Below are 13,910 nucleotides of genomic sequence, written 5' to 3' on the forward strand. Positions count from 1 at the left end.
CCGGGGAGATGGTGGAAGCAGGTACGATAATGACATTTAAGAGGCATCTTGACAAATACATGAATAGGATGGGAATAGAGCGATACGGTCCCTGGAAGTGCAGAAGGTTTTAGTTTAGGCAGGCATCAAGATCAGCGCAGGCTTGGAGGGCCGAATGACCTGTTCCTGTGCTGTATTGTTCTTTGTTCGAGATAAGGTAGTTAGGAAGGCATATGGGATACTTGCCTTTAGCAGCCAAGGCATAGAATATAAGAGCAGGGAGGTTATGATGGAGCTGTATAAAACGCTAGTTAGGCCACACTGGAGTACTGTGTACAGTTCTGGGCACCACACTATAGGAAGGATGTGATTGCACTGGAGAGGGTCCAGAGGAGATTCACCAGGATGTTGCCTGGGCTGGAGCATTTCAGCTATGTAGAGAGACTGAAAAGGCTAGGATTGTTTTCCTTAGAGCAGAGAAGGCTGAGGGGGGACATGATTGAGGTATACAAAATTATGAGGGGCATTGATAGGTTCGATAGGAAGAAACTTCTCTTAGTAGAGGTGTCAATAATCAGGGGCATAGATTTAAGGTAAGGGGCAGGAGGTTTAGAGGGGCTTTGAGGAAAAAAAATTTTCACCCAGAGGGTGGTTGGAATCTGGAATACACTGCCTGAAGTGGTGGTGGAGGAGGCAGGAACCCTCACAACATTTAAGAAGTATTTAGATGAGCACTTGAAACGCCATAGCATTCAAGACCACAGGCCAAGTTCTGGAAAATAGGATTAGAATAGTTAGGTGCTTGATAGCTGGCATGGACATGATGGGCCGAAGGCCCTGTTTCTGTGCTGTATAACTCTATGACTACTGTTGAGAAACCACTCTGGCCCTGAAAACTAATTTTACATTTGTGGAATGTCAAATTTCTTCATTATATTAAAACATTTCACATTTTTAATTTTTTTTTTAAGAGTTTGATATTTTATTTCACCTTAATCCCATATATTTCACTCTCTTCTAAGTTTAATTAAAAGTGAAGGATAATCAATGCATTTTACTTCCTGGTTTGATGTTTGTGAGAATATTTTGATGTGACTGGCTCCCTAGCCTGCTTGATGGCATCACTGCTGCTGCGTAACTGAAGATCCAATTGACTTGGCATCAGATTCAAACTGATGTTGGGAAAGGGGAAATCCACACCACATAGATCACTAGATTTTTGTGGGCAGCTTTCTTCAAAGTCAATGGCGAGCACCGTCGCTTTGCCACTGTCTGCAAAATCTGGGCCATTATAATTTTTCTTCTGCCTATAGCTATGTTACTCAGAAGGCATGGGATCCAGGGTGAGCTGGCCTATTGGATACAAAATTCGCTTGGTGATAGGAGGCACAGGTGGTAATGGAGGGTTGTTTTTCAGATTGGAGGCTGGTGACCAGTGGTATGCCGCAGGGATCGGTGCTGGGCCCTCTGTTGTTTGTCGTATATATTAATGACTTGGATGAGAATGTAGGGGGCATGATTAGTAAGTTTGCAGATGACACCAAAATTGGTGGTATAATGGACAGTGAAGAAGGTTGTCTAAAGTTACAACAGGATATAGATAAACTTGCCACTGTCTGCAAAATCTGGGCCATTATAATTTTTCTTCTGCCTATAGCTATATTACTCAGAAGGCATGGGATCCAGGGTGAGCTAGCCTATTGGATACAAAATTCGCTTGGTGATAGGAGGCACAGGTGGTAATGGAGGGTTGTTTTTCAGATTGGAGGCTGGTGACCAGTGGTATGCCGCAGGGATCGGTGCTGGGCCCTCTGTTGTTTGTCGTATATATTAATGACTTGGATGAGAATGTAGGGGGCATGATTAGTAAGTTTGCAGATGACACCAAAATTGGTGGTATAATGGACAGTGAAGAAGGTTGTCTAAAGTTACAACAGGATGTAGATAAACTTGGAAAGTGAGCAAGGGATTAGCAGATGGAATTTAACGCAGACAAGTGCTAAGTGATGCATTTTAGGAAGTTAAACCAGGGCAGGACATATACAGTGAATGGCAGGGCCCTGGGGAGTGTTCTTGAGCAGAGAGACCTTGGGGTGCAAGTACATAGTTCCCTGAAAGTGGCAATGCAGGTAGACAGGGTGGTGAAGAAGGCGTATGGCGTGCTTGCCTTCATCGGCTGCACTTGGAGTACTGTGTGCAGTTCTGGTCGCCGCATTACAGGAAAGATGTGATTAAGCTCGAGAGGGTACAGAAAAGATTCACAGGGATGTTGCCTGGTTTGGAGGGCTTGAGTTATAAAGAGAGATTGGATAGGCTGAGTCTGTTTTCTCTGGAGCGAAGGAGGCTGAGAGGGGACATTATAGAGGTATATAAAATTATGAGAGACATAGTTAGGGTAGATAGCCAGAGTCTGTTTCCCATGGTAGGGGTGACTAAAACTGGAGGGCATAGATTCAAGGTGAGAGGGAGGTGGTGTAGAGGGGATCAAAGGGGTAAATTTTTCACACAAAGAATAGTGGGTATCTGGAATGAGCTGCCAGAGGAGGTGGCGGAGGCAGGAACAGTAGCAACATTTAAGAGGCATCTGGACAGGTACTTGAATGAGCAAGGCATAGAGGGATATGGAATTAACGCAGGCAGGTGGGATTAATATAGATAGGCATTATGGTCAGCATGGACACGGTGGGCCGAACGGCCTGTTTCTATGCTGTACGACTCTATGACTCTATTTGCCAGCACGGTTCAGTCAAAATACCATAATCTCTTGAGTGAAATAAAAACAGAAAATGCTGGAAATACTCAGCTGGTCTGGCAGCATCTGTGGAGAGGGAAACAAAGTTAACATTTAAGGGCAATGACCTTTTAGATTAGATTAGATTAGAGATACAGCACTGAAACAGGCCCTTCGGCCCACCGAGTCTGTGCCGAACATCAACCACCCATTTAGATTAATCCTACACTAATCCCACACTAATCCCATATTCCTGCCAAACATCCCCACCTGTCCCTATATTTCCCTACCTCCTACCTATACTAGTGACAATTTATAATGGCCAATTTACCTATCAACCTGCAAGTCTTTTGGCTTGTTTTGTCAGAACTCTGTTCATCAGTTCTGATGAAAGGCCGTTAACCTGAAATATTAACTCTTAGATGTCCTCTTGCAGTAGTTCCACATTCACCTTCCTCTGTAAAAACTGAGGAAAAGTACTCATTTACCATCTCTACCATTCCCTCACTAGTTGAGTATGAGATGACATGATTGGATGAAATAGAAAAATGGCAGGGTTGGTAATAAGGATAAGAAAACATGGGCTGAAGGTCTTTTTCATCGAAGCCCATCTTGTAGTGAAGACTGGAGATTTTTTGTGATTGCATAGGTGTTTAAAATAATGTCAACAGATTTTCTGAGCTTGGATTGAGTTGCAGAATTTAAATACTCATCCTTTCATCTGCAAGAGTCAGGCTGATTGGGTGAAGTGTGAATTTATGTGCAAGAGACAGCAGCTCTGCATACTTAATTGTTGGCTGAAGATGTATAAACATTCATGGGTAGATGTGCTGCCTTTTGAATCAGGATAATGTTTGTCGAGCCATATGTTAGCATCTCTAGCATCTTTCATAATGGTTTTTATATTTAATTTTGTACATAGTAATGTTAAGAGATTATGATTGTTCTCTGTGAAAATAGACTAATGCTGCTTTCTCAGTGTGCAGCATCCTCCAGTGTGTCAGTAGATTTAAACAGCAATGCAAATTTAAGCTTGTCAACTGTCTTTCCTTGCTGAAAGAAAACCTCACCAAAAACTGAAGAGAAGATCTCGGGAACACTAAGTCTATGCGAGAGTGAGAATTGAAGTCTGCATTCACAAGTACTTTATCGAGAACTTAGCAAAATGGACATTTAATTTTCACTTTGTCATGGGAAGATTTGAACAGATTCAAAAAAGCCATTATGTAGGCAAAGTATTTAATTTCTGCTCAGCATCTCTGCCCTTAGGATTAGTGTAATCATGATGTTTCTCTCTGTTTTACTTGTCAGTAAAATGAAGCTAATTTTAGTTTGCGATAGTTCAGAGCTGTGGTGGTGTTTTGTTTGTTGACTCGATTCAATTTCACAGTAGGAACCTATATAAATTCCAATATAGAGTATACCAGAATTGGTTTAATTGTGAAATCTAAGTTGTGGAACACCTGTGATGAAAAGACCAAGTAAGAAGAATATTTCTGGATTTGGGAAGGTTTGCTCACACAGCAGTGTATGGCTATTGAAAGAAAACAGTACTCTTTTTAAAATAACTCTTAACTGTAATTGGTGACTATTCAAACTGTCTTTCTGACTCGTCATTGTTTTTGTAACAGGATCAAAGTCTGTGCTGTGAATTTAAGTTCACAGTCTTTACTGCTTAAGGAATTTACAAGGTACCAACCAGCCACGTCTGGAGAGGGGCCAGAACATGATCCAACTCCCTCAGTGTGTTAAATAATTAATTTCTAGCTATATATTTTCAAACATTACGATTTTTTGTGAGCTTCTTTGTCTGTGGGATCTCTATTGCATTATCAGTCATGTGGATAGCAAGGGCAATCAGCTGTGAGAACCAAAACACAATTAGCCAATTTTGCGCTAGCTCCCCAGCTGATTCAACCATGTTTAGAGATACAGCACTGAAACAGGCCCTTCGGCCCACCGAGTCTGTGCCGACCATGAACCACCCATTTGTTCTAATCCTACACTAATTCCATATTCCTACCACATCCCCACCCTGTCCCTATATTTCCCTACCACCTACCTATACTAGGGGCAATTTATAATGGCCAATTAACCTATCAACCTGCAAGTCTTTGGCATGTGGGAGGAAACCGGAGCACCCGGAGGAAACCCACGCAGACACAGGGAGAACTTGCAAACTCCACACAGGCAGTACCCAGAATTGAACCTGGGTCGCTGGAGCTGTGAGGCTGCGGTGCTAACCACTGCGCCACTGTGCCTATCCATACCTGCCACAGTGGACTCACCTTCTCTGGCCTGTTGTTGCTTATTGCACTCTCTAAGTAACTCACTGTTCTCACTGTCAGTCCCTGGCTTTCCCACACTTGGTACCTCTTCTCAGTTTTCTGGGCCGATGTTCATCTCTTATCATCCCCTGTAAGCAATGCCACAGGAGATCAATTAGTTTAAAAATAAGATGAAACTCTAAAATAGTTATTCCCATAACTGTTCCACAAACAAAATAATAACCTCTTCTATCCCTACAACCGTCCAAGATCTCTGCAGTCCCCGATTTTCATTGCTCAAACCATTAGTGACTGTGCCTTCAGCTGCCTAGCCCGACACTCTACAGTTCCCTCCTTTCACCTCTTTACCTCCTGATGGCACTTCTTAAGCCTGCCTCTTTGACCAAGTTTGTGGTCACCTTCCTAATCTGTACTTGTTGTCAAATTTTGATTGATAACACTCCTGTGAAGTGCCTTGTGATGTCTTACAACATTAAAGGTGCTATTAGATTATTAGATTAGAGATACAGCACTGAAACAGGCCCTTCGGCCCACCGAGTCTGTGCCGAACATCAACCACCCATTTATACTAATCCTACACTAATCCCATATTCCTACCAAACATCCCCACCTATTCCTACCAAACATCCCCACCTATTCCTATATTTCCCTACCACCTACCTATACTAGTGACAATTTATAATGGCCAATTTACCTATCAACCTGCAAGTCTTTTGGCTTGTGGGAGGAAACCGGAGCACCCGGAGAAAACCCACGCAGACACAGGGAGAACTTGCAAACTCCACACAGGCAGTACCCGGAATCGAACCCGGGTCCCTGGAGCTGTGAGGCTGCGGTGCTAACCACTGTGCCACTGTGCCGCCCTGTGCTATATAAATGCAATTTGTTGTTTGGTTCCAGAAACTATTCCATCTTGGCACTTGTTTTTTTCCTGACTTCTGCATAAGATGAATGTCAGGGAATTGAATGTCTGCAAGGCATGTGGACTAAGGTGAAGTGAGGAAAGGGATTTTTAAAATTCGTTTTGTGGCATGCGGGCAACGCTGACTAGGCCAGCATTTATTGCCCATCCCGAATTGCCTTTGAACTGAGTGGCTTGCTAGGCCATTTCCGAGGGCATTTAAGAGTCAACCACATTGCTGTGGGTCTGGAGTCATGCAGGCCAGACCAGGTAAGGATGGCAGATTTTCTTCCCTAAAGGACATCAGTGAACCAAATGGGTTTTTACAACAATCAACAATGGTTTAATACCTAATATTTATGAGTTGAATTCAAGGGCAGTAGTGGGATTCGAACCCATGTCCCCAGAGCATTGGCCTGAGCTCTGGATTACTATTCTGGTGACATTATCACTATGCCACCACCCATCCCAACGCGCCCCCCCCCCCCACCCACCCAAGGATGTGGTGGTTAATCATTTTTGGAGTTCCATAAACCAAGGAGTTGTAACTTAGTTTGGAGAATTTTATCCAGCTATTCAGGAGTGTTCAGTGAAACATGAAACAAAGAATCCCAGCCTACATCGGTAATAGGGATGACCCTTTATTTATTTATTTAGAGATACAGTACTGAAACAGGCCCTTTGGCCCACTGAGTCTGTGCTGACCATCAACCACCCATTTCACCACCTTTCTGGATGTTAGAAGTGCTCATCAAAAAAGTGGTAAGCCTGCCTCATAAATTGCTGGAATTTTATAAAGATGTCACTTGGGTCAGTTGATGTGGGGTTCCAATGGATTTTCAGAAGACATAAAGTTCTTTTAGAATTCATACTTTGGCAATGGACGGCACAGTGGTTAGCACCGCAGTCTCACAGCTCCAGCGACCCGGGTTCAGTTCTGGGTACTGCCTATGCGGAGTTTGCAAGTTCTCCCTGTGACCGCGTGGGTTTCCGCCGGGTGCTCCGGTTTCCTCCCACAGCCAAAGCCTTGCAGGTTGATAGGTAAATTGGCCATTGTAAATTGCCCCGAGTGTAGGTAGGAGAATGGTGGGGATGTAGTAGGGAACATGGGGTTAATGTAGGATTAGTATAAATGGGTGATTGTTGGTCGGCACAGACTCGGTCGGCTGAAGAGCCTGTTTCAGTGCTATATCTCTAAATTAAAAAAAATAAAAAATTTGTACATTGAACATAAGAAATAGGAGCAGTCGACCACTTGGCCTTTCGAACCTTCTCTGCCATTCAATAAGGTTTTTATTTCATTCGTTCATGGGATGTGGGTGTCGCTGGCCAGGCCAGCATTTATTGCCCATCCCTAATTGCCCTTGAGAAGGTGGTGGTGAGATGCCTTCTTGAACCGCTGCAGTCCATTTGGGGTAGATACACCCACAGTGCTGTTAGGAAGGGAGTTCCAGGATTTTGACCCAGCGACAGTGAAGGAACGGCGATATAGCTCCAAGTCGGGGTGGTGTGTGGCTTGGAGGGGAACTTGCAGGTGGTGGTGTTCCCATGCATTTGCTGCCCTTGTCCTTCTAGTTGGTAGAGGTCGCGGGTTTGGAAGGTGCTGTCTAAGGAGCCTTGGTTCATTGCTGTAGTGCATCTTGTAGCTGGTACACACTGCTGCCACTGTGCGTCGGTGGTGGAGGGAGTGAATGTTTGTAGATGGGGTGCCAATCAAGCAGGCTGCTTTGTCCTGGATGGTGTCGAGCTTCTTGAGTGTTGTTGGAGCTGCACCCATCCAGGCAAGTGGAGAGTATTCCATCACACTCCTGACTTGTGGATGGTGGACAGGCTTTGGGGAGTCAGGAGGTGAGTTACTCGCCTCAGGATTCCTAGCCTCTGACCTGCTCTTGTAGCCACGGTATTTATATGGCTACTCCAGTTCAGTTTCTGGTCAATGGTAGCCCCGAGGATGTTAATTGTGGGGGATTCAGCGATGGTAATGCCATTGAATGTCAAGGGGAGATGGTTAGATTCTCTCTTGTTGGAGATGGCCATTGCCTGGCACTTGTGTGGCGCAAATGTTACTTGCCACTTATCAGCCCAAGCCTGGATATTGTCCAGGTCTTGCTGCATTTCTACACGGACTGCTTCAGTATCTGAGGAGTCACGAATGGTGCTGAACATTGTGCAATCATCAGCAAACATTCCCACTTCTGACCTTAGAATTGAAGGAAGGTCATTGGTGAAGCAGATGAAGATGGTTGGGCTCAGGACACTACCCTGAGGAACTCCTGCAGTGATGTCCTGGAACTGAGATGATTGACCTCCAACAACCACAACCATCTTCCTTTGTGCTAGGTATGACTCCAGCCAGCGGAGGATTTTCCCCGATTCCCATTGACCTCAGTTTTGCTAGGGCTCCTTGATGCTATACTCGGTCAAATGCTGCCTTGATGTCAAGGGCAGTCACCCACACCTCACCTTTTGAATTCAGCTCTTTTGTCCATGTTTGTATCAAGGCTGTAATGAGGTCAGGAGCTGAGTGGCCCTGGTGGAACCCAAACTGAGTGTCACTGAGCAGGTTATTGGTAAGCAAGTGCCGCTTGATGGCACTGTTGATGACACCTTTGATCACTTCACTGATGATTGAGAGTAGGCTGATGGGGCGGTAATTGGCCATGTTGGACTTGTCCTGCTTTTTGTGTACAGGACATATCTGGGTAATTTTCCACATTGTCGGGTAGATGCCATATTGTAGCTGTACTGGAACAGCTTGGCTCGGAGCGCAGCAAGTTCTGGAGCACAGGTCTTCAGTACTATTGCTGGAATGTTGTCAGGACCCATAGCCTTTGCAGTATCCAGTGCCTTCAGTTATTCCTTGATATCATGTGGAGTGAATCGAATTGGCAGAAGTCCGGCATCTGTGATGCTGGGGACTTCAGGAGGAGGCCGAGATGGATCATCAACTCAGCACTTTTGGCTGAAGATTGTTGCAAATGCTTCAGCCTTATCTTTCGCACTGATGTGCTGGGCTCTCCCATCATTGAGGATGGGGGTGTTTGTGGAGCCACTGCCTCCAGTTAGTTGTTTAATTGTCTACCATCATTCACGGCTGGATGTGGCAGGACTGCAGATCTTAGATATGATCTGTTCGTTATGGGATTGCTTAACTGTCTATCACATGCTGCTTATGCAGTTTGGCACACAGATAGTCCTGTGTTGTAGCTTCACCTTATTTTAAGGTATGCCTGATGCTGCCCTTGGCATGCCCTCCTGCACTCTTCATTGAACCAGGGCTGGTCTCCTGGCTTGATGATAATGGTAGAGTGGGGGATATGCCGGGCCATGAGGTTACAGATTGTGGTTGAGTACAATTCTGCTGCTGCTGATGACCACAGCGCCTCATGGATGCCCAGTTTTGCATTGCTAGATCTGTTCGAAATCTCTCCGATTTAGCACGGTTTTAGTGCCACACAACACGATGGAGGGTATCCTCAATGTGAAGGCGGGACTTCGTCTCCACAAGGACTGTGCGGTGGTCACTCCTACCAATACTGCCATGGACAGATGCATCTGCGGCAGGCATATTGGTGAGGACGAGGTCAAGTATGTTTTCCCTTCTTGTTGGTTCCCTCACCACCTGCCGCATACCCATTCTAGCAGCTATGTCCTTTAGGACTCGGCCAGCTCGGTCAGTCGTGGTGCTACCGAGCCACTCATGGTGCTGGACATTGAAGTCCCCCACCCAGAGTACATTCTGTGCTCTTGCCACACTCAGTGCTTCCTCCAAGATAATGGCTGATCTGCGGTTATAGTCATAAAATCCTTGTTTGGCAACATTCTATCACAAGCATTATACTTAGCTCTGAGTTACTCTTAGATCTAAAGCGTTAACTCTGTTCCTCTCTCCACAGATGCTGCCAGACCTGAGTATTTCAAGCATTTTCTGTTTTTATACTTAGCTTTTAATTATTTTAATTTGATTTAGGATAGCAGTCACTGTATTCTCGTAAGGAGGTTCTAGTGCCTGCTATCCAACTGGTGAGGGCTCCTACCTGCACTTATCAGTTGTTTAATGGCCAACTAGTGACCCTACTCCTCGGAGGGAGACAAGTATGTAGAATCTCTTGGGAGTCCAGATAATTTCGAGATGACATGCCTGGTAATGGAAATTTGCTCTCTGGAACAGACTCATTAATCTGAAATCCCATCCAGTAGATCTGCAGTACTTCAGGGCACTGCTGTTGGATTGCTGACTGGCCAGCCTGGCTCACTAATAGGTCCTGGATCAGTTGTCCTATCATTAGAAGCTAGTATTCTTACTCAGCTCCAGATAACATTGCAAGCCAGTGTCCTAACAGGTAGGCTTTCTCTAGCTTGACAAGCAGTGGAAAGCTTACCAGTGCTCGGTACTGGTAAGAAATGTGCTTTTTGCTAGTTTATCTCCTGTACCGGAACCCCTAAGCCTTAGTTTTGCATCTGCATTTATAACTCTGTAGACTTGGATGTGGTGTGTGCACTCTGAAAACAGAAGTGCTGCAGATATAGATTTTTCAGTGGCTTGGGTCTGCTCACTCAAAACTGGTGATGGGTTCTGCATGCATTTTAAGGTAATTAACTGTGCATAAAATTGAGATGTTTCTGAAAGATGCAATAAGCACTATATAAATGCAATTCTTTGAATAATGGGAATATTCTATAACTAATCACAATCATATTTTCTAAAAGCTTTTATTATTTCAACCAGTTTCCAAAACAAGCAGTGTGTTGCAGTACTTAATATAAAATATACTTAGTTATTAATAACAGAAGACGGTGTATTGGTGCAAGAATGAGATTCCTGTAAAATCAAATGTTCTTATAATTTATAACTGACTCAGTCAGAAGTTTTTAGTTTTGTATTGAAGGCACACTGCTCTATTGTATTTAGTTACAGAATAGCAGAAAATAGATTCTAGCTCAAAACTTTCCTGTAATGCTTCCAGTCTTGGAAGAGGACAAGTGCAGCCAGTTTTCTCTCACCTGCTGGCAATCTGTTGGTGTTTTAGCTGAGTCCTAGGAACTGGTTATTAACCAATTGCACTCTGAATGGATCCATTCTACATTGATTTGCTTATTTTTAACCATGAGCTGTTATCATTGTTGGCTGTCCCTCAGTTAGAGGACAATTTCTACTCAGGGTCACGAGTTTCTGCCATGGGTCTTCATGTGACTGAGCAGGCCAATTTTCAACCCACAGATGGGCAGGACGTCCCATGAGGTCGTGGGATTCAGAGTGGAGCATTGGGACTCGAAGCTTGATGCAGATTGGTGGATAAGTTGTTGCCATTCTGAATGGTAGCAAGCTCCTCCCAGACATTGTAGAAAATCCATGTTATGTTACTTGTTTGAATGAAACTATGCTCTGTGGACACTTTAATTTGTAAATAATTTAGACAATTTGCAAGTTGTAACAACCTTTGTCGTGAGCTACATTTGCAATCGTTTATTTTGTTAAATAAATGTCTGTGCAACAAATTGTATATTGCACTAACTATTGACTAAATAGGGAAATGAGAAAACAGCAGAGACAGAAATGGAAAGATTATCTGGAAAAAGAAAATATATAGAATTAAATGTACATATATTAAAAGACCTTCCAAAATAACAATGCAAGAGGCTTTAAACACGAAAGCCAAGTGTTAACCAACAAGTAAAATGAGACAAGTGGGATAGTGAGGGAGAAAAAAATTGGTCGGAATTTTTAAGTTTTCTCATAACAGTTTTCAGTACAGAAAATAGTGGCAATATCTCCCTCCCCCTGTATCAGGAAAGTTGGAAATGCATTCAAGCTCACAGAAAGAATGGAGATCCTGTAATTTTTCTTTGGCCTCCTTGTCTCGAGAGACAATGGGTAAGCGCCTGAAGGTGGTCAGTGCTTTGTGGAGCAATGCTTGGAGTGGCTATAAAGGCTAATTCTAGAGTGACAGACTCTTCCACAGGTACTGCAGATAAAATTGTTTGTCGGGGCAGTTCACAGTTGGCTCTCTCCTTGCGCTTTTTTCCTGTCAACAGCTAAGTCTCCTCAACTCGCCACTCTTTCGCCCCGCCTTTATGGCTGCCTGCCAGTTCTGGCAATGACTGGCAACTGACTCCCACAACTTGTGGTCACTGCCACAGGACTTCATGTCGCGTTTGCAGACGTCTTTAAAGCGGAGACATGGACGGCCGGTGGGTCTGATACCAGTGACAAGCTCGCTGTACAATGCGTCCTTGGGGATCCTGCCACCTTCCATGCGGCTCACATGGCCAAGCCATCTCAAGCACCGCTGGCTCAGTAAGGTGTATATACTGGGGATGTTGGCCACCTCGAGGACTTCTGTGTTGGAGATACGGTCCTGCCACCTGATGCCAAGGATTCTCCGGAGGCAGCGAAGATGGAATGAGTTGAGACGTCGCTCTTGGCTGACATACGTTGTCCAGGCCTCGCTGCCGTGGAGCAAGGTACTGAGGACATAGGCTTGAAACATATGGACTTTTGTGTTCTGTGTCAATGCGCCATTTTCCCACACCCTCTTGGCCAGTCTGAACATAGCAGCGGACGCCTTTCCCGTGCGCTTGTTAATTTCTGCATCGAGAGACAGGTTACTGGTGATGGTTGAGCCCAGGTAGGTGAACTCTTGAACCACTTCCAATGCGTGGTCACCGATATTGATGGATGGAGCATTTCTGACGTCCTGTCCCATGATGTGCGTTTTCTTGAGGCTGATGGTTAGGCCAAATTCGTTGCAGGCAGCCACAATCCTGTTGGAGTCTCTGCAGACACTCTTCTGTGTGGGATGTTAATGCAACATCTTTAGCGAAGAGGAGTTTCCTGATGAGGACTTTCTGTTCTTTGGTCTTCGCTCTAAGACGGTCAAGGTTGAACAACCTGCCATCTGATCTTGTGTGGAGGAAAATTCCTTCTTCTGAAGTCTTGAACGCATGTGAGAGCAGCAGTGAGAAGAAGATCCCAAACAGTGCAGGTACGAGAACACAGCCCTGTTTCATGCCACTCAGGATGGGAAAGCGGTCTGATGAGGCGCCGCTATGCTGAATTGTGCCTTTCATATTGTCATGAAATTAAATTGTTAAAAAAGAGCACTTGAACATTTGTTAGCCAACAGGACCAGATGGAAAATATCCAAGAACAAATAAGGAAATGAGAAGTAGAGCTCTAACGCTTTTTTCCCACAGCTCATTGAACGTAAGGGTCGTACTAGAAAACTAATGTTCCAAGTTTAGGTCAGGTGAGTAGTGCTGGGAATTACAGGTCTGTTAGTTTGGCATGAATCATAGGGAAGACATTGGTGTCTATTATCTAGTCAACAATTCCAATCAATTTCACAAGAGTAAGTCCAAAAATGGAGTCCAAAATTAGGGTTCATAAATACAAGATTGTCATTAATAAATTCGATAAGGCATTCAGGAAAAATCTATTTACCCAGAGTGTGGTTAGAATGTGTAACTTGCTGCCACATTGAGTAGTTGAGGTGACTAGCATAGATGCATTTAAGGGGAAGCGAGATAAGTACCTGAGAAAGAATGGAATAGAGGAGTATGCTGATAGGGTTAGATGAAGTAGGGTGGGGGGAGGGTCATGTGGAGCATAAACACTGTCTTAGGCCTGTTTCTGTGCTTTAAATTCTATGTAATTGAAGGAAAAGTTAGAAAAATACACTGGATGATTAAAATATGGAATTCTTGGTCACAAACTTTCAAAGCTGATCTATAAATTCTTTGAAAAGGGATTTAGAATCTTGCTTGAAAAGGAGGATTATTAAAGGTGAGTGCACAGGATCGTGGTATTAGATTAGGTGCCTCATATTGGGGGAACCATCAATTGATTGGATTGTAACATTCCATTAATTCAAAAAGAGCATGTAATGGGTGGAAATGGAGGCAATTGTAATAAGGGCAGCTGTCTCACAAATTTGAGTTTAGTGGTTGCTATGAGCAGAGAAAAGCTTTAGAGAAATTTTACCAACTATGAACAGATAAATCTGCAGAT

General features: G+C 44.1%; 1 protein-coding gene across 1 annotated transcript in view; it reads left to right on the forward strand.

Annotated features, from left to right (window-relative positions):
* fn3krp (fructosamine 3 kinase related protein) overlaps nucleotides 1-13,910 on the forward strand; it is a 53,669-nt gene that overhangs the window by 9,900 nt on the left and 29,859 nt on the right. The gene's annotated exons all lie outside the window — the stretch shown is intronic.

This window comes from Heterodontus francisci, chromosome 26 (assembly GCF_036365525.1).
Source record: "Heterodontus francisci isolate sHetFra1 chromosome 26, sHetFra1.hap1, whole genome shotgun sequence".
Taxonomy (NCBI): Eukaryota; Metazoa; Chordata; class Chondrichthyes; order Heterodontiformes; family Heterodontidae; genus Heterodontus; species Heterodontus francisci.